This window comes from Periplaneta americana, chromosome 13 (assembly GCF_040183065.1).
Source record: "Periplaneta americana isolate PAMFEO1 chromosome 13, P.americana_PAMFEO1_priV1, whole genome shotgun sequence".
In the NCBI taxonomy this organism is placed as follows: domain Eukaryota; kingdom Metazoa; phylum Arthropoda; class Insecta; order Blattodea; family Blattidae; genus Periplaneta; species Periplaneta americana.
The window spans coordinates 88,769,559-88,792,239 of NC_091129.1; the positions used below are offsets into that span (position 1 = coordinate 88,769,559).

At 36.8% G+C, this 22,681-nt stretch overlaps 1 protein-coding gene across 1 annotated transcript in view; it reads right to left on the bottom strand.

The window, feature by feature from the left end:
- net overlaps nt 1–22,681 on the bottom strand; it is a 176,237-nt gene that overhangs the window by 93,664 nt on the left and 59,892 nt on the right. The gene's annotated exons all lie outside the window — the stretch shown is intronic.

The following is a 22,681-nucleotide window of genomic DNA, read 5'->3' on the forward strand; positions in this document are numbered from 1 at the left end:
TTTTAATATAAAATTTTCATTATTTTCTTTACAACTTCTCCAGGAAAGAGAGAAAGAGTGTTTATTATGTACGTAATGTGTTGTTAAGAACAGAGGAAAATAACTAGGCCTATACATGACTGTTGTAGCTATGCGTTGCGTTATTTGGCATAAATTAGCGTATTTAAAATAGTATAAAATGTAAACTTAATCTAAAAATTATACGCACACAGCGGATTTTCATGCCTTACACAGCTTATGGAGCGAGAGTAGCAATGAGTTCAGTGACCTCGCTGGAATTGGCGTACACCTAACGTTGAATATCGGGACCGAAAATCCGCTGTCTGATTACACTGAACAAGAATTTTGCTCCGACTTAAAACATTGTGTCCCTTATGGTTTGGTGTGCGCTGAATCCGAAAATGCATCTCTTTTCTTCGTATCACGTTATCGTGTTATCTGTCCATACATCATCACTCAGTCTAAAACATGTAACGTCGGGTGAAACACACCTCCTTGACTGGACGTAAACAACTGAACAACTATGTAAGTATAAATATAATAAACTTAAAAAAAAAACGCTGAATCAGCTCACAACCTTTCAAAATTAATAATAAGCTATTAACTTAAATATTTTCAGACAAATATGGCATTCACCACGACGAATTAGACTGCGTGCTCTCCTACCACAGCATTTGCATCACAGCTTTTTCCATCCCTTTTAAATTTATACATTATATATAACATTTTAACATAGTTAATATCAAATTGTACAAATTTAATTTTAATGATATGACCTAATGAGAATATTTAGCCTTAATTGTATAAGGTTAATATCATGCTGTGCCTTTCCTTGTTCTATACACATACGAGAACCTAGCATCAGTGTTCAGCTTTACCATGTACAGTTTACCTCAAGAGGCACGAAACTTATATACTTGTAAATGCCAGCACGTGCATTACTTACTATATCATTAATTGTTAGATCAACTATCACCTAATTTAAAATTGTTTGCATCTCATGCACCTGATGATGACTTTTTAAAGTCGAAAATATTAGTGACTTTGTAATAAATATTGTGATGTAACAGATTATCTGACCTCACAAACTGAAAAGTGTATTTGACTGAAAATTTATTATATATAATTATTAATTGCATTCACACTTTTCTGAACCAACATGTCTTTTAAAAATTTGTTGTTCAGTGTTATCAGTCTCTGCTCCATTAATCATTATTTTCTTTGCAATAATATTAAACCTTACTGGCCTTTTCTGTTTCTAGATTTCTATAGGTCTAGACAATAGCAAAATGTTGGTAGTTTCATACGTAGAAGTACTAGTAGTGATAATTAGTGGTGGCTTACATCTTCCTTACTAGACGACCCATGTTCGATTTCCGGTGTAGTTAATGAAGAAACTCGTTCTTTTACCTGTCACCCTTCTCTTATGACTACCGTATATCTCGGCGGTGGTTGTGCGTCCTGCTGACCCCACATTCGGGAAGGCCAACGCTGTAGGTTGAGCACAGAATAATAGAGAAAGAAGAGGAATATTACTAGTGTTTATAAAGTTCTAATTGGTCATATTTTCTCAATACAAAATGATTTAAAGCTACTTTTTAAATAATTTCACCTGTCGTAACATCGACGATGAAGCCAGAATGAAACAGGGGCTAAGCCCGTACGTTGCCGTAATTGCTGACATCGGCAATAAATGTTTTTAAATTATTAGAAAACAAATATGATTTATATCTGGACGGAAGTCTCGAATCCGACCTTTGATTGCGATGTGTTTCTGTTTCAACACCATACTGACGCCGCAATTTACGTAGCCCTACGCCATACACACAGTATATACGTAATTTGCTAGAGTTGGGCAATGCCCGCACTTCGTAACAGATACGACGCGCGCGACACCGGCGACGCGACAAGGTTTTTCTATTTCGTCTAGGCAGAAAGAGGACCGGCGCGACGCGACGTCCTTCTGCACTGCGGCTAGTCGACCTATTATACAATTTCCTGGTGAGGAAGGTGTGGGATGAGATCAGATTGAATGAAACTTCACAGTGAATTTGCAGTCTATTTATCTGTATTAGGAATAGTAAGTAGTATTGCGCAATAATCGGCATTTCCTCTCAATGTCATTTATCTGTTCTTGTCCTATACAAGAAATAAATTCAGCTGCTAATGAAGCAATTGACATACCTGTTTTGCAAAAAACAGAATATAGAGAAATTACGCCAAGTCTTTCAAATCAACTTCATTCATATGAAATTTTTTATAAAATTGAATGTAGCCCTACATTTGAAACAGAAAACGAGTATTACTTACAAATTACTTACAAACGGCTTTTAAGGAACCAGCAGGTTAATTGCCGCCCTCACATAAGTCCGCCATCGGTCCCTATCCTGTGCAAGATTAATTCAGTCTCTATCATATCACACCTACCTCAAATCCATTTTAATATCCTCCTATCTACGTCTCGGCCTCCCCAAAGGTCATTTTTCCTCCGGTCTCCCAACTAACACTATATACATTTCTGGATTCGTCCATACGTGCTACATGCCCTGCCCATCTCAAACATCTGGGTTTAATGTTCCTAATTAAGTCAGGTGAAGAATACAATGCGTGCAGTTCTGCGTTGTGTAACTTCTTCCATTCTCCTGTAGCTTCATCCCTCTTAGCCCCAAATATTTTCCTAAGAACCTTATTCTCAAACACCCTTAATCTCTGTTCCTCTCTCAAAGTGAGAGTCCAAGTTTCACAACCATACAGAACAACCGGTAATATAACTGTTTTATAAATTCTAACTTTCAGATTTTTGACAGCAGACTAAGGATGCTATTCATAGACATTTAGCAGCACGCGCTACGAGCGTACTAAGCTAGCCCCGGCTATCGACTGGTTACTTGTACAGAATTCAAATCATATCCTATCGCTAACACTGGTTTATGAATACGAAAAACGCTGATCATCCTCCGGAAACCCGCGCTAAAAATGTCTATGAATACGGCCCTAGATGACTAAATCTTCTCAACCGAATAATAAGCTAACATGCATTTCTTATATTTATTCTGCGTTTAATTTCCTCCTGAGTGTCATTTATATTTGTTACTGTTGCGCCAAGATATTTTAATTTTTCAACCTCTTCGAAGGATAAATCTCCAATTTTTATATTTCCATTTCGTACAATATTCTGGTCACGAGACATAGAAAACGAGTATTATGAGCGAGAAAACAAGATAAAGAAATAATTCCCTAGAATCAAGCCTAGTTTCCCTAATTTCCTTTATTGCGTATGTTTTCCCTACATCTAGGGAAATTTCCCTACGGTTGGCAACAGTGATTGTGCCTCGAATGCACGGAGGTCGGTACGATTCCGCGGGTGAAAGCAGCCAGCCGCTGTCGCGCTTCCTCACTTGCACGGAGAACCGGCTCGAGCCAGTCAGGGAGGGGTCGGAGTTCACGAAGATGGTCAAACCTCCCGGAGACCGCAGCTAGGCGCCAACTGTGTCGTCCCTCTGGAGCAAATAAGTAAACACACAACAACGGCCGATGGCGCCGCGACAGTGATAACCATCTCCACAAACATCAAGCTCAGATTTATAAATACGGAGTACAGGCGCACTCAACACGCTGTGCACCCAGGGCATACCGCGTCCGCGGCCACCTGTTCCTGCGCTAACATATGAAGGTGATCGAGCGCAGAACGTGGAAACGACCTTATGAAGAGAAAGCTGAGAAACTGTCAAGGGTTATTTGAAAAGATGCCCCTACATTTGCTTGGAGAAAAGAGAGATGTCGGAAAACTTAATCATCAGTCTCTTACCTTTGCTTCCTAATGTTCACCCACAGCAAGATCACCGGGCAATCCGTGTAAGGAGAACATGAAAGGCCTATCCCGCTAACGTTAAATTTACTAAATTGATTTCCCATTTTCTCTTTAAGTATTCATGATAATGTAACAAAAATTTTACAGGGTTTAGACTCGCATCTTATAAATTCATGACTCTGTTTGTATCAAGATATATTTATTAAGAAGCAAGATATAAGCCTTAATACATATTATTTTTAATTTACTGTCATATTCTTGTCTTTATTATTATTATTTTAACGTACCATCATTTGTCTTAGTACTATAATTGTAGAGGCACATTACCACAATAATGTAGAGAATAAGTGGTAAAAGTTCAAAATTCTAGCTTAAGCAAATCTAGTATTTCAGGTAAAGCTCCCTGTAAAGCAGATTTGAATAATTTCAAGGGAAAAATTGTTCTGGAATCGTTACCCGGCCCCGGAACAATTTTTCCCTTGAAATTATTCAAATCTGCTTTACAGAGAGCTTTACCTGAAAGACTACATTTGCATAATATATACGTCACTGTGTACGTTAACAGAAAACCACAATTCCAAGTCACACAGAGATTGTGTGCACTCGATGTGGGTCTCTGGCGTTTCGTCAGCACACGCGAGTTGTGTGTATATAATAGGGAAAAGTTGAGACGGTGTCGGCTGGAGTTCCCGGGTAGCTCAGTTGGCAGAGCGCTGGTACGTTCAACCAGAGGTCCCGGGATCGATACCCGGCCCCGGAACAATTTTTCCCTTGAAATTATTCTAGCTTAAGCAGTCATCAGAAAATGGAAAATTTGTTCAAGACAAAATTGTATGTATTTTTATTGGGTTATTTTACGACGCCGTATCAACATCTCAGGTTATTTAGCGGCTGAATGATATGAAGGTGATAATGCCAGTGGAATGAGTCCGGGGTCCAACACCGAAAGTTACCCAGCATTTTCTCGTATTAGGTTGAGGGAAAACCCCGGAAAAAACCTCAACTAGGTAACTTGCCCCGACAGGGATTCGAACCCGGGCCACCTGGTTTCGCGGCCAGACGCGCTGACCGTTACTCCACAGGTGTGGACTGTATGTATGTATGTATGTATGTATGTATTATACACACAGTGCTTTTCTTCTGGAGAAAAAGGTGGTGGAACTCTGTGTAGAATATATTACAGCGCACGGGGAGATGATTACTCTTAAGTGCACGGGGATTTTGTAGTTTTTAACCTTCTTTTCCTCCAACTTTAAGGCTTTCAAGACCTAAGCATAGCTCGAAGAATAATTGTGTCTTTAACATAATCAATAACATATTTATCAGTTCCATGATGAAAAACATAACAAAAAGGTGCCGGGCGTTCCGGCAGAGAAATAGCAGTGTATAAAGGCCTATATTATTCCCCAGAAATAGCTGTCAATAATGTATTGTTTTACAAACGTGCGGAAAGTTCCATTAGTTGTTACCGCATTGAATACAAAACGAGAAGTGATGTCACAGAACAAAATGCTGCCAGTGTAAGCAGCATAGTTTTCACTATAAGCTTAATTCAAGACAAACCACAGCCTTCTAGAGCGAATAGTGCCAGAGTTATTGAAATTTAACTGAACTGGTGCTTACGGAAGAGAAAATGGCTTGTTTTATGCAGAAGCATTATGGTTATATGGCAATAATTTTATTGATGATGCATTTTGTTAGTTCTCGTGTTGTGAAAGTAATTTTATTGATAAACTCGACATAAAACAATATGTTCTTAACAGAAAATTGGGGAATTGAGATCTTGAAGATTTGATAAGGGTGATCCTGAATAAGCCTATCGTCCACACCTGTGGAGTAACGGCTAGTGCGTCTAGCCGCGAAATCAGGTGGCTCGGGTTCGATTCCTGGTTGGGGCAAGTTACCTGGTTGAGGTTTTTCCGAGTTTTCCCTAACCCAATATGAGCAAATGCTGGATAACTATCGGTGCGGCATTATCACCTTCATCTCATTTAGACGCTAAATAACTTAAAGATATTGATAAAAAAAACCTACTAAAGAAAAGAATAGCATATCTGATGACAGAAGACGAACACTTTTTAACAAAACTCATTCAAATTGGCCATCTATTTCTCAGTCAACTGTGAATAAAGTAGGAGTTGGTGTACAGACAGATAATAAAAAAAAAACAGAAACACACATAATATAAGCTTACACACATCCTTTGAATTCATCATCCAAGACGTTGCAGAAAGATTTTTTTATGGTAAGCGATAAACGAAGTCATTTCTCATGTAAAACCGATAGGAAGGAGACGTTTATGACACGCAAAGGTTTTGTTGTGATGAAACGAAAAATTCTTGAGATTCCCGGTTTTCTCAGTCTTCTCCCACCTCGTTATTATTGAATCGTTTCGTGAAGTGCCGTAAGGGGGCGGGGTCATTATACTGAGCTCTTTCTCGATTCTTGCGACAATAAGAGACTGTCGGCTGATACTTTTCGTGGCGGTTTAGCATTATAAAGAAGACTTTTGAACCAGAAGATTGGAAACATTACGTGCGTTGGTTTTGTTTAGCTATCTGGGCTATAACAGGGTATGACGTTTTATTTAAGGGCACGGAAATTTCGCATTAGCGTTGCCTTTGCGAGTGTTTCGACTCCTCGAGATCTCGGCATACACACACACACACACACACCCACACACACAAACACATAGACACACGCCACTCGCGAAAAACTAATCGCATTGAGGAATGCTGGAGAACACGCAACACGCCTAAACACGCGCTTCCACATTTCTCGTGGCTGTACTCATGGTAACCTGCGCGATATGGCTTGATTTCATTCCTTCCGCCAGTGAGAACTGAATTTAGTCACTACCATATTACAGCTGTTGCACAAGACTTAAAAAATGCAACTGAATTTCTGGAAAAAGAAGGTGTGAAACTTGGAGAGAAGGTTTGCACGGAGATTGCTTTTAGATTAGAAGTAAGGTCCTAAAACTGAACTCCAAATGTAAGGGTACCTAAAATTGATCTTTCTTTAAATATCATATCCGTTTAAACACACTTCTTCCCATTGGTCGCGAAATAAAAATAAAATAGGCCTATCGCTAGGCCATAGATGTCCAATTGTAACTCGTACGAGGTAACCCTTGGCGTAAGCAACCCGCAGCGCTTATTCTTTAAGGTCGTTTTTCCTATTTTATTGGGAAAGTTATTGACCTTAGCAGAGCATGCTTGGCGTGTAATATCTCCTGGATCTATAGGCGTTTGGACAACCATGCGCTAAGCCTATCTCTATGGCAAGCATCATAACTATCTAAGATTCTCATCCTTTGCTAAGCAACTGATGTCAAATGTTGAAATTTTCGTGATGTTTTACTCATTTGACACTAGACGCATCACGTTACTAGAGGAGATGGATGAAGATTTGTTTTTTTATTTTTATTTTTAAAGAAAATGAAGGTATGTTGCGCACTTTACACTTTGACGAAAATTCAGAACTCTACAGCGGTTGTTTCATTAATTAATTAATTACGCCAGCTTTAAAAAGACTGCTCTCATTAAGTTTAAAATGCATGCAAACTTCTGAACTCATTTTTCCGTACCGCTACTTTTTTTTGCCCACTTTTCTAGATTTATACTGTTAAGGATTCCACAAAATTTTATGCTAGGAAGCTGAAATGTTCACTGTACAGTATGTGCTTTAAAGTATATTACTTAACGAAGTTATGTCGACATTTATTATTTAAAAAATGAATTAATTAAAAAGGGAAAATAGTTTTTAAATAAAAGAGGAAAATGTGTGCATGCACTCTGTAAATTATATAAATTTGAATATGAATAGGTTTAATTTTTTCTCTGCTTTTAAAAGATAAAACTAAAAAATGTGAGAACACAGGAACATTCTAAAAATATCAAAGATACTGCAAAAAGATTTCAGACATGATAGTTAAAATTTGGGAGAGATGAACATTTAATTTTTTTAAGTAACTCTTAAACTACACCATATAGGCTAAACAAGAAACTTAAACACGTCACTACTGATAGCAATAGGAGTGTGTTCAAAAATCAAGACTGTAGATTAAAAATATATATAAAATAGATCAATGAAACGAAGACAGACTGGCAGGCTGAGAAAACTAAACTTTTTTTTTTAATTTCGTTTAATTATCACCATGCCCCATAACGTATAGTCATATTACATGGTTTATTGAAACTTGTTTATCACTTATGAGTTCATTGGTGTCCCATTGTCTTTTGCTTCACTGTTTCGTGATTTTGTTGATATGCATTGTGTTATTATATTATTTTATGTTATTCACTGTTGAATGTTCACTATCACTATCTCTGAGTTAATGATACTAGTTCTATTAACGCGGTTTACATATATAAACTTTTAGTAATTGGATTTTCACTATCACCATCTTTCAGTTAATGAAACTATTTCTATTTATACTATTTACATATATAGGCTACACTTTTAGTAATTATAACTATAGTGATTATAATATTTTGCTTATTGAGTGTGTATACGCATGTTACAAAACTGAGACATATATTTACAATTGTTCAAAGTTTATAGCGTTAATATAGTGCACAAATGACCTCAAATGCTCTTTTATGATGTCCCTATAATTTATTGACCAATTTCTTCCACTCCTTGTTGCTTCCTTGAAGACACTCCGCTGTTGGTTCAAGATTTTGGTTATCCCACAGAAGTTGATCGACTGTTTGGTCAGCTTCTCCTCAAGGACATCCTGGGCTTTCCGAAATTATGAATCTGTAGTAATAAGATCTGAGTTTCCCGTGACCACTTAGTATTGATGTAAGGTTTGGTGTAGCTGGTATGTTGATTTTCATCCTATCTGTCACTGAAGGAAAAAATCTCTTCGTTAGTGCTCCTTTTGTTGTGTTTGACTACATCCGTTGCCATTTCTCAGTGCTTTTCTTTTTCTCTGCGTCTATTATTGTACTTTAGGTATCTTATTGTAGATTACTAAACTTGGTAAGTCGGTAAAGAGAAAATGGAACAGTAAAGGAGAAGAATGGAGACAAATATAGCAAAAAGTAAGAACATACGCACTCACGCAGATCATCTCATAGGTCTCGATTTCTTTCCGCAAACCAGACTACAAGAAATTGGACGACACTAATGAGATACTGGACAGATGTATGAGATGTTACCATCGTGTGTACATGTGACAGGGCAGAGGGGAAGAAGTCAAGGTCACCGACGGGGGGCGCCGCGCAGAGGCCTCCCTCAGGGGTTATCATCGGCACTGACGCCTCAGAAACAATAAATAACATAAAACTGTCCAATTAAGAGTCACACATGTACGACAAAGTACAGATGTTGTTTCACAAGCGCCCGCTTATCAGCGAGACAGTTTCACGCGTGCTGAATCTGCTGCGGTGATGTAACGTGGGAAGACGAGATCGGCCTCCCCCCCCCCCCCGGGACCAGACGACTTCCCCTTGTTATAATAATGTCATCCCTTTATTTTCTGTATCTCCCACTTTTCCCTCTTCCGCATATTATTTTCTTTCCTTGCGTTTTCCATGTCCATCCATCCATTCGCCAGTTTTCCATTTTCATACCGGTGTGATTCAACGTTTCTTATACGAGCTCTTCTCTCTTTTACTTCCATCCATATTTTCTTTTCTTCTTTCATTCACCTTCCACTTCCATCATTTCTTTTTTCGCTCCAATATTATAATATTCTCCCCCCCCCGTGTCTCTACCTAATCAATGCAACCTCAACAAATGCACTGTTTGTTACTCACGAGATGAAGTGCGGGCTCTCATTTCCATACTGCTTTAATTTAACCTTCGTTATAAGATATCTTCTCCCTTTTACTTTCATTCATATTTTCTATTCATCTTTCATTCATCTTCCACTTCCATCATTTCTTCACTTATGTTTCTCTGCATGGGACCATGAAACTTTTGATAGATATGTGTGCAGACACATGAATTAAACACTTTTTTTATGGAATTAGCAGCATCTTTTGGGATTTGTAATTTTTATTCATGTTTTCACATTTGAAATCTACATGTAAATGTGCGATATTATTAATATAACAAAGAAAATGCGCTATATTCTTAATACAGTCATGGAAATGCGCTATACTATTATTATAACCATGGAAATGCGCTATAAAAATGATATAACCATGCAAATGTGCGATATAATACATAACTCTCTCTCTCTCTCTCTCTCTCTCTGTCTAATAATTGACAACCTCAACAAATGTAGCTTATAGTTTGTTACTCATGAGATGAAGAGTGGGAGGTGAGGCGGCAGAGAGAAGAATGGTTCGTGATATGAATTCTTACATTATGTGACGCAGTAGCGACATTATTCATTAAAAAAAAAATGCAGTATACTGACTTCATTAGTTACTGGTCATTGCTCTTGAACTTAAGACGTGAGAGGTTAATATATTAATTATTATAATTCGTACTGGATTAGGCAATTATTAATAGTCACTTTATTAAAATTTAGTATGATAATTAGTAGCTCTAACTTCTAATTTCCATACGCATATTGTTAGACTACTAATGTGTTCTGCATGAGTAATAACCTGGCCACTGGTATGCTTATCTGAGCGAAGTTTATAGTTTCCTCATTCCTTTTATTTTTCTATTTTTTTTTAATTTTTATTTATCTAATAATTATCCTTTTTCTTTCTTTTTAAATAGTTTCTCCCTTCCCTTCCTATTTTTTTCTTATTTCATTACTGGTTTCCTTTCTTTTTAATGTTTCTTCCATTGCTAATTTTTTATTTTTCTTTCATTTATTTTCTGTTTTAGTTCGACGTATTCTTTTTCGTCATTTTCCTTCCCTTTTCTTTTCTTTTATTAATTATCGTTCTTCCACTTTCCTGTACTCCCATATCTCTCTTTATCTCCTTTCTTTTCGTTAGTTTTTTGTTGTTACTTTCTTGTCCGTTTCACTTCTTTTTTCATAATCAATTTTATATTTCCCGTAAATGTCATTTTCCAGTCACTCGTACATCGCTTCCTTTTCCATCCTCTTTAGTTTCTGTGTTTGTGACTTGCTTTCCTCTTGTCTGTCTCTCCCTCCCTTTCTCCCCGGAGACAGTAAACTATGAGAAGTTTGCAACAAACCTACCTAATGTATAAAGTAACGGAATCTCTTTTTTTCCGCTTGTCTGTGGCTCCCAATTCTTTTCGTAGCAGCATACCGTAACATAAAATGAAGATCCAGCCAAAACATGTAGGCATATGCGTTGTTATTTACAGTAGCAATACCGAACAACACATGCCATGCAACATTTGAATTCCGTCTCAGGGTTTATCCGTTTTCCAATGTCATTTCGAAGAGCCGATAAACTGAAAAGAACATGTGTGATTGGTATCCAATCAGTTTTTCCTTTCGTAAAGACAACGGTAAAGTGACGGGCGGCACTGTAGAGTCTATGGGCCGACATGATTGCGGTCCACTTGGAATTAATTAACATCAACGGACACTGCCGTCACGCAATGAGCTCATGACGCATCGGCGCCGCGAAAAACAATTGCCGAACGCTACATCAGGCCGAATGCTTTTGAAACTGTTTGTTATTTCAACAGACAACGCCAGCCAATGTCGCCGCCACATCCCGTCTACAAAAATAAAACGAATTGTCAAAAATCGTCCCATGAAACTTTAAATTACGTTGCACTATGTCATGAGAAATACGGATAATGATATTTGATCCGCTTGCGTGAATAGAAGTAACATTATCAAATCGCCGTCTGTTTGCGTGTCTCCATCGTAATACTTTTAATCCACCATGCTTATTTGCGACTGTTAATTATTTATTTACGTGTGGACTGAATCTTATAGGCAAGAAGCGAGAATAATGATATCCAAACAGCCGAAGCGTCATTTTTTCATTTTAAATATTTGTCGCCGAACGGTCGTGCTCTTGTAAGTGTACAGCACGCTGCACAGTTAACTCAATCCGGGCTATGGTAATGCTAACAATGATACGAGAATAAATTATTGCGAGATGAGTCCGGGCCCAGCGCCGAAAGTTACCCAGCAATTCTGCTTCAATTGAAGAAAAACATCGGGCGGAAAAAACCTAACCAGGTAATTTGCCCCAATCAAGATTTGATTCCGGGCCCGATCGTATCACAGTCAGACATGCTAACCGTTACTCCACAGCGGTGGACTTAGTCTTTAGCTATTATGAGCGAAAACAGGATTCAGAAGCAAACACAGTTAAAGATTTTGTGTGGGACATTTAACATTATTATTTGTGTTTTGAATTATTAAAACTTAGTAACCAAAATAACACATAAAAATACCATCAGTCCTGGATTATGAATTATGTGTAATTGTTTTAAAAATTGTGTTTAGTACATTAATCAGTCGAATGCAGTGTTCTCAACTTGATTCTTGAAAACGAACTTTAAAACAGTTTCAGATTCGCCATATTGATATTATCAATGTTTCGTTTTGTCCAATGGCAGGACCCTTAACTTGCTGTTATTCGCACCGACTCTACGAGATTGCTCACACATGTCGCTAGTGCCGAGCATAGACCTTGCGTATAGACCACTTAATTATTTATTTATCTATTTAATTTATTTATTTATTTAAATTTAAATATACAGAATAAAGAATATAATTACAAACAAACAAGAGAAATAGAAATAAAATAATACAACCAATATAAAAAAGGAGATACAGTAGTATTAACAAAATTTGGGACCGAATGAGCAGCGCTCGTGTTCGGTCGCAGTTCAGATATAATATTAATAGGCCTATAAGAGAATATAAAAATAAAATGAAATAGGAAATAAAATTAAAATTACAGTTACAGAAATTATATAATACAATATTAATATAAGAGAAATATAGGAAATAAAAATAAATAAAAAATAATAATAATAAAAATAAATAAGTAAAATAAAATAGGAACTAAAATTTAAATTACAGCGGCAATGGAATTATATAATATAATATTAACCCTAGAGAAGAATAATATCGCACGTGAAAAGTAGGATTATATATATATATATTTTTTTTTTCAAAATTATAGAATACAAATATAATATAGGTTGATTAATTCATACACATAGGCTATAAATTTATTTAATCAAATTGAAGATGAAATTATCCAGAGTGCATTACAAACGGTGAATCTACATTGCACTCATGATGATGATGATGATGATGATGATGATTATGATGATGAGGAGACGACTAGAGACCGGATTTTACAGGAATTCCCTTTTTTTCAACACGTAACATGAAATAATTAATTACGATGTTCAAAATTATCTTCCACCGACCAAATTACTAGTATGTGGTTTTGACTTCCCTTTTTCCCCCTTTTTTTAGTCCACATTCCCTTTTCCCCTCCCCCTTTTTTTAATATCTCTTATTTTGGTCCTTTTTTGACAGAATATCGCATATATTTAACTTATATAATTTTCCTACATTTTTCCCGATAGGCTTATAACTTCCTGAGCAAGCGAAAATAAATAAGTTATCATTCTTTTTCTGATTCCAGACATTGAAAAACTAATAAAGTGTGCTGGTTTAGAGTTCAGGATAAAAAAAAGTTCACCTCTGGTTCAGTTGATGTTGAACGGTCATTTTCTGTTTATAAAGACATTTTATATTCAAACAGGCAGACCATATTGAAATATATTGAAATGTTGAATGTAATCAAATACAGCACTTCCTTATTTTGTGAAGCGATAAATAAATGCTTGTCTGTGCTATGTGTATCCATGAATGTGCTGAAGTACGTTTTCAATTAAAATAGCATCCTTTGAGGGAGTAATATAGTCCTTTCTGAAGACCTTTTTTTTTTGACTATATGAAATATAACACTTTTCTCACGTTATGAAGAGGTAAATGTAAGATTGTGTGTGCCACGTATATCCATGAATGCGCTGAAGTGTGTTTTGGGGAGTAATATAGTCCTTTTTGAAGTCCTTTTTCGGTTAAGTTATAACTCTCCCTTTTTTGTCCTTTTTTGATGAAAAATTTTCCCTTTAAAATCCGATCTCTGATGATGATAATGGAGAATTGTTGGAATGTGACAGGAGTATCTGGAGATAATCCCTGACTACACCAAATCTAGCGGGAAAACTGCTGAACGGGCAACACTGGTCGAATATAGAAACGTTTCTTCTGCATGATGTAAGAGTATTGTGATGTAATCCCCCCTCCCCCTTACGTTTCTCTTAGGGAAAGCCACACAAATGTTTTCCTCCAAAACAGAAATCACTTTCGGTCGAATTTCAATCTGCATTTCGTGGGTTTAAAAAGAAGACTACTACATCAGCAGGATAAATGGTGATGCGGGGATTGCGCACTCATTTTCGACAGCGTCCATTTCACCCTTACTACTGACTAAATGTCGAAGTCCAAGCATTGAGACTCAAGGAGACCAAGACATGTACTTTTAATACTCGGGATTTCATCATCTGCGATGTCTGCGTCTGATTGAAGTCTGTGCCCCCTCCCTCCACATTCAATAGATATGAATCACGTTGATAAATTGAAAGAAGATGACTTCGCGGTTGTAATTAAAACCTTTTCCAAGCAGAGGAGACATCTGCCGTGACCCTCGCTATCTGTGTTGCTATCCTGCAAAGATTTTAATTAGTCTGGAGCTTGTTTATATTTTCGTAAATCAGGATCTGTCGCGCGCATGCGCTGGACTTGTGGCACCTCGGAATATTCCCTGACGCGGCTCCTGCAGTGCGTTCACCTTGCGTCACGTTGCACACTTGATATCTCTCTCATCTGTCGCTATTTGGTTCATTTCGTCAGCACGGGATCTTTGACTTTTAGGTTCAACTGTGGATATACGCTCAAACACTGGGACAGGTATTACTAACTCATTTTCGTACACTTCTGCGGTTGACGGAGTTTACCGTCACTCAATGTTGCCAATCTTCGAAAGCCAGAAAATCGCACCGAAACGAAAAATAAACCGTATTTATAAAAAAAAAGCCGTACACTGCTAATTTCGACCAAAATTGACTGTAGAATGTATGTAATAATAGAAAAATGACTCCTAGATCTATAAATCATTAGTCAGAATCAATGGCGTAGCCAACAATTTAAGATAAGGTGAGACGCAAATTTTGGGATCATCATTTGAAAAATTCCCCTATGTAACATAGCCTATGTCAAACGAAATAATAATACAATTATTGCTTAGGCTAATAATATGAAATTTGAAATCAATTTAGACTCTCCAAAAGTTGTTATAAAAAAACGTCCATTCTCTGTCATTGCAGATTTGAACGAAGAGATCCCGTTCCAAAATAAATCTACTAGTAGTTATTGTGTTAAGCTTCATAATTTCTTTGAAAATTATCGTTTAGTTTAAAACAACCTGTCAACAGAAATGTAAAAGACTTCTGATTCTAAATATTGGCCATTGTCTGTAGAAACAGTCTAATAATGTTATTTCTTTTCAGTGTCGCAATGTCAATGGTGGATTGTTTCTTAATGATTTAAATCTAATATAGTTTTTAAATATTTCTTCAAAAATGAAAATACTTCATCCCTGCGAGCCCCCTCCTACCTACGCCACTGGTCAGAACCAAAATTTATATCCAGTTTATTTACTTTCAGGTACGCAAAAGAAACCCTCAAATGTTCCTGAAAACACATAAAAAAGTAAACAACTGTTACATAGGCCTACAAGAAACTTGTGATTATGTGCAAGTAACAATGATAAATGAAGGGTTCAGAGCCATAGTGGGCCAAGCGCCATTTATTAAAAACGGAGAAAGCAAGGGTTAAAGTTAAGTGAATACCATAGTTTAATGAAGATTGACATATCATTGAGTTTTATTGTGTATAGTTTATATTACTTGCTATATGTTTCCATTGAATTATGGTAATAATTTCATTTTAATCCTTGTTTTCTACGGTTTTAGTAAACGGCGCTTGGCCCACTATGGTTCTGAACCCTTCAAATATCAATAACTTATACTTGTGAGAATGGAAGAAGGGATGTTAAATTACATGTCAAGGAGTGAGAGAGTCCAGATGGGACAAAATTATTGTAACTTGAACAATAAGTGCAAAATTTATTATTTTGCTAATTTATAATTTCGCAGGACCGTATTTAACGCTTACGGTTTAATGCTGAAACATACTCCATACGGATAGAGCATAAAACCGTAAATATACGGTTCATATCGTAAGATTGGCAACTGCCGCCACTCGACATCTATTACTCATCAGCTCAGGTTCTATTACAGGCATGAAACTGAATACGAGCGTGTTCGCCTTGTCTGATTGTCGTGCTGTCTTGCGCCACAAGACTAGGCAGTCCCGCTACTCGTGAAAAGGATTAAAGGTAGTGTATAGTGTTGATTATGGACGATGACGATGATGAAGATGATGATGGTGATTATGAAGATGTCAACGACGACGGTTAGAATTATGAAGAAATGTGGAATGTTAGGTAACCTACATTTTATCATAAGCTTAATTAAATGGGGATCTATGGCCCGTCCCAGAAATCTGTGGAGTAGAGAGAAGAAACAAGACTTCTGCGCAAGTGGTATGTGGGAGGGCAAGGGCCAATGATTGTTTTGAGGGGAGGTATTGCTTGAACGAAGCGAGCAATCGCTTGCAGGAGGGGATAATTTCTATCTTAAGGCTACTCCACCTTCTACCACGAGCATCTTACCCCTTAGCGGACTCGAGCTGATGCTGCCCGCAATACACTCCGGTACAGATAGACTCCGCCTCCATATGTGCGAAGTTACTCCACACATTTCTAGGACGGATCATAGGTGCATTACATGAGCGTTAGCCTGTTAACACTGTTATTGTTATAGCCGATCTTAAATAATTCAATCCTCTATTAGGGCCTATTATATCCCGAAAATTGCAGCAGAGGTCTGTAAACCTTGTACGCGTAACGCTGTTATTGCAGTGAAGTGCACAATGATGCCTGTCGCTTAGCCATATCACTTTACCTAACCTTGTTACATCACTCGACCTCGTGTCACTTAGCTATTCCCTCATCTTACTCTAATTTTTTCACAGTCCTCGGTCTCCTGTCAGTTATGCCCTTTTATAACCTACTCTAACCTTGTCATATTCCTCGGCCTCATGTCACTTAGCTATTCCCTAACTCGCAATGTTTACTAAAATTCTCGCCGCGGAGGGTAAAACACTGTGCAACACGATCCCCACGATCAGACGCTAGACTGCTATTAAAATGTGCCAAATACGGTAAATCCGCAGTGCCATTACAGCAAATAATTACACAGAGATATAAAAGTAAAGTTGTGATAAGCAAACTTGTATGAATATGAATAGTCTACATCCAGTTGTAATCGTGTCGTACAACGTATAACATTTTATGTACTGTGCTCCGCGGCTTTCAGCCATTAGGAAAACACTAGAAACTTCCGACAAGCTGGCATTCGTTTTATCTATAAAATTTGCTGAATTGCCTACAGAAGCGTTACCGCCTGATTTACAATGGACAACTAAAGTTAATAGATTATAACCCGAACAAAAGTGGCCCTAATTTCTCCACATTTTAACTTAATCATACCAATAATCGATCCCTTGTTACTGAGTTGTTCACTCGGCCGTTTCTTTCGCCTGGATGGATTTAATTCCATGCTTTTAGCAACAAATTCTCATTTCCACAACCAACATTCCACAGCACGGTAAACTCTCATCCCCTTTAAATAACACGCACTTTCCAATTTAATCGAACGGGGCGTTTCCCCTACCTTCCAACATAAAATTATTTACCGAAAGCCGGGGCGCATCTGGTGACACGGGGTTTGCGTCTGTCTGATGTATTGTGCGGACATCACGCAGCCAGCTGTAGCATAAGGAGCCGTTGTTGAATGGGATGACAAGAATTAACATATGCGCAGGCTGCCGGCATGGCAACCAGGTGCGAGAAACAATTGACTTCACCTGGCCGGCCCGCGGAAGCTAAAATGTGTCGCCCGTCCTCATGTAATCCCACAAGAATGGTCGCCACTTCATTATCCGAGATGAAGTGTCCGTCTCTTCCCCCCTCCACTTAGGGTCTGAGTGTCCTTTTATGAGGTGACGAGAGCTCCGGTTACAGACACAAGTGAATGGCAGCTGGAAACAAAATGACAGCTTAACCGCATTAATTTTGTCCTTAGTCAATACGCTTTTCTTTGCAATTTATAAAAAAATGTGGTAGATTTCTGCATTTCTTACATGGAATACAAACATATTTTTATTAATATACTGAAGGTAGTTGATTTCATATAATATTGCTATTTGTTACTCTGTAATTTGCCAATTATAACTACATTTTACATTTTTGGCTATGATATCTATATTTAACTATTTTTCATTTATTTTATTTTGTATTTTTCATTTATATCTATATCTGCATCTTTTATTTAGGTAGTATCTATTTGTCTGTTCTTTTTTTTTTTTCTTTCCTTTCCTCATTTTCCATTTTAATTTGTATTTACTCTTGTATCTGTTTCATCTCTTTTTTCATGTTATCTATGGTTTTTTTTTTTTTTTGTAAACGAATATCTGTACTGTCTATTGTAATTGGGGCTTTGCCCTGTTATAGCCATAAATAAATAAATAAATAAATAAATAAATAAATAAATAAATAAATAAATAAAATAAAACCCTTCTTTTCCAAATTGTATGTTGTGATATATGAAAGTTTTTATACTTTGTTATTTAACGACGCTGTGTCAACTGCGAGGTTATTTAGCGTCGATGAGATTGGTGATAGCGAGATGATATTTGACGAGGTGAGGCCGAGAATTCGCCATAGATTACCTGACATTTGCGGTTGGGGAAAACCTCGGAAAAAACCCAATCAGGTAATCAGCCCAAGCGGGGATCGAACCCACGCCCGAGCGCACCTCCGGATCGGTAGGCAAGCGCCTTAGCCGGCTGAGCTACGCCGGTGGTTTATATGAAAGTAAAGTGCATTTAGCCTCAATGAGCGGGATAATTGTCTCCTATCTTCCCTTTTTTTATTTTCTCATTGTGATTTGATGCTACTAAATATAGATTTCGAAATTTTCAAGGAGATCCAAGTTTTCTGATTTCCTGCCAATGTAATAATGCTTTTTTCGGCATGTCCATTGTTCGTGTATTGAAATTTCTTGTTAACCATTGGAAAGATTTTGTTTTAACTTCCTGAGTCCCGAGACAACTGTTGTTTTATTTTTAAAGTTCAAAATAATTCTACACTTCAAAAAAAAAAAGTCACTGACATGAGGAAAATGCTGAAAAAATCCTGCAGGTTACAGTTAGGACACAAATGCAGGTATATTATACTATACTATACTTCGGGTCTCTGCACATACATCTTATCTCATAGTCACGTATTAAGTATGGTAGCTAAAGTATACTATACTCTTAGGACTCAGGAGGTGCGGTTATTTAACAACGCTGTGTAAATGAGAGGTCACGCCTAGCACTGACAAAACCGGACGGCTGACGGCAAACTCCACTTTTGGATCACTCTGTAGTAGTAGTAGTAGTAGTAGTAGTAGTAGTAGTAGTAGTAGTAGTAATTGTTGTTTAGTCAACTGTCCCAAGATAGGGTTGAGCCTTATAAGTGACACCAATAAGGCATCCTCATGAAGTCATGTGACAACTAAGACAGGAGATAATGGGGTAGGGTGACTAGTTCCTTTCCCCTCGAGGTGGTAGTAGCAGTAGTAGTAGTAGTAGTAGTAGTAGTAGCAGTAGTAGTAGTAGTAGTAGTAGTAGTAGTAGTAGTAGTAGTAGTAGTAGTAGTAGTAAGACCTCTAATTCCTTCCGGAATATAGAGCACCAACAACACATGCCAATGAAGTTCTATTCCGCTCATGCAGTTCCTTTTTTCCATTGTTTTGCCTATCCCTGATAATAATTCTTCTTCCACTGGCCTTTTTGAAATTACTTTGTTCTGCCTCTCTTACTTTTTCCATGTGATCCACTCTAGTACTACTTTTCCTATTGGGCTCACCTGTCTTTTCCATAATTTTTCGTTCGGGATTGTATCATGCCATGTATTTAGTAAGCCTACATAGGCTATTTCCGTTATCCACTTAACAGTATAACGTCACTACGTTTTTCTTAATTTTTCTAATGATGGGAAAACGGGAGTAGGTACCTCCAAAAACCTACCACGAAGCACAGTCTTTCTCCAATACAAATGCCATTTGGATCCGCCGGGATTCGAACCTGGGTTAGAGTGTTGAAAGTCAACGCTATGGCCGCTGAGCTAATTGTGCGCCTAGTCTTTTTTTAAATAGCCTACATTTCATTAAAAAAAACACACTTAATTCATATCCATCACTTACATTGTCGCTGAAAACTAAATTCTGTAGAAGTAGACTAAATGTATCAGTAAAAAGTAACTTACTGTAGATGAAATTAGGTTTGAGTTTTAGTCTCTTTGTGTAATGACGTACGCTAATTACAGACAAGGTCTGAGACTTAATTGTATAACTCTCTTAAGCCTATTGCTCTTCTAGTTTTTATTTTGAGCCTCTTTCGTAATACTCTAGGTCGAGTTTCAAAAATATCAGAACTAATAATCGCTTTATGAGTAAGTGGTTAATACGTTCTGAGAACTTGTAGCAGCAGATGCTTGTACGAGTTCAAGAACGCCCCGCCTTTCTGCGGCATTACTACAAAAACTGGATTACCTGTAATTTCGTCTTGTCAATGACTGGGATACAAAAAATAGGCATACCTCCATTCTTGGAGATTTAAATGTGAGATGATAAAATCAACCCAAATTTAAGATATGGTTAAAATATTGTAACCTCATAATAGCCTAGGAGATCGATGATGGAATTGTTAGCACTATTGATCTATAACCTCACTCGTAGGCTAATGGAAATATAGGCCCTAAAGTTATGAATTGCAAAGACAAGGTATTCAATGAAAATGATGCCAAATTATAAGTTTCGGGAAAAACAAATTCGAGATGATAACTGCAGAGAACTGAGGCTAGACGGTGGATCTTACGAGAAGGCTGCTGCAATTGTTTTGCAGCTCCATATCTGGCATTCAGCATGTAGGTATACTTGAAATAGGTTATAATACTCACGCATACATTCTTGGAACTGATAAAGTCTTCAACAGATGAAAATAAAAGCAAAAGATCGGAGACAGCACATCGCGTGTTCACTTTCGTAAATGGTTGAGGGAAATAGGCTTGAATTATATTAACACACAAGCGCTGAATTCGTTTCAAATCTGAAACATGCACCATGTAGCGGGAAAAATTCTCTATTCGTTTGTATTGGCCACTAATCCAGAGGTGTGCACTTTCTTTAGTGTACACAAAAAATTGCTTTTCTTTAGATAGACTTAGTAGGCCTAAATAAAAGGAGGTCTATTAGCAGTTGATGATAGTGTTAGAAATTCGATATTTCAAGTAGTGTGTTAAATGTAAATTATGATTTAAATTTTTCTAATATCTGACAAAGGAAGCCTGGGAAAATTTCAAAAGTGAATTATTTCGTTAAGAAACGGGACATTAAATAAGTTAACTTGATAATGCATTTTATTGAGAAAAGCACAACGTTTAAGAAATATTTATATCAATGGTGCAACAGCTGCAGTTACGACATATTTACTATGTCTATGTTATTCTTCGTATCCAACCACAATTGAAAATATTGAATACTTTGATCATAATGTCCAAATTCCAGGTTTATTTAAACACACTTTCGATGTACTTATTTCCAACCTTTCTTACGTTGCACAATTCAACAAATCCGTTATAAGCTAAAATGTTGCTTTGGTTTTGGTGTAGCACGTGTAGTCTACACATCCTATAGTTAGAAACGAGATAATTGACAGTTTCAATATTAGACGATCATCTAAATTTAAATAAGTTCTACAAAATGCCGTCATTAGATTAAAGTAACTGATTTTACTCGCCTATTATCAACATTGTAGTTTAATAGGTATTGCGAGATCGTACGCATAATATCAAGGGTTCGAATTTCTCTGATTTTATGATGATAATAATGATAATCATTATTATTATTGTTATTATCACTATCACTATTATTATTACTGTTATTATTATTATTTTTATTATTATTATTATTATTATTATTATTATTATTACTAAAACATAATTTTCATACCAATATTGAAGAGGAAAATAGGCAATGGTTACTTTCCTCCTTGCCTTCTGGGAACGTGGGAGAATGAAGAGTAACAGTGTGCAATGTAACGCAATTCATATTCATTGGTTATTGCGTCACACGATCGTATTCAAATTAGAAACTGACACACACGTATCCAGGTTGCACATCCACCATTGTTTTTATTGGCAAAATATCGATTAAATCCATACAGAACTGATGAAGGAAGCTTACGCCTTCATTAAAACGCACGCCGTGTTGTTTTTATTGATATCTGTACTTGCATATACGTATTATCACTCTTTCATCATCGTGAACAAGTTATTATGGCGATCGCACGTTTTCATGCTCACGAATCTGACCAGATTGATAGAGATTAATTGCAACCCACAACGTTACGTAATACAGCTTGCATATTCTTATGAAACAGCTGACAGAAGTAAATTAGTATGTTCATAAATTTAAAAATTATGCTAGTAAAATAAAATTCCAAGTTTCGTACAATATTTTATTATTATTATTATTATTATTATTATCATTATTATTATTATTATTATTATTATTATTATTATTATTATTTATTGTTGTTATAAGTGATATTGTAGCTATCCCTGTGCTGTGGTAACCAATTACTGGCTAATCGCTATTGGTTAGCACATTATTGATGATGATGATTATGATGATAATTTATTATTATTATTATTATTATTATTATTATTCTATTGTTCTTATAAGTGATATTGTAGCTATCCC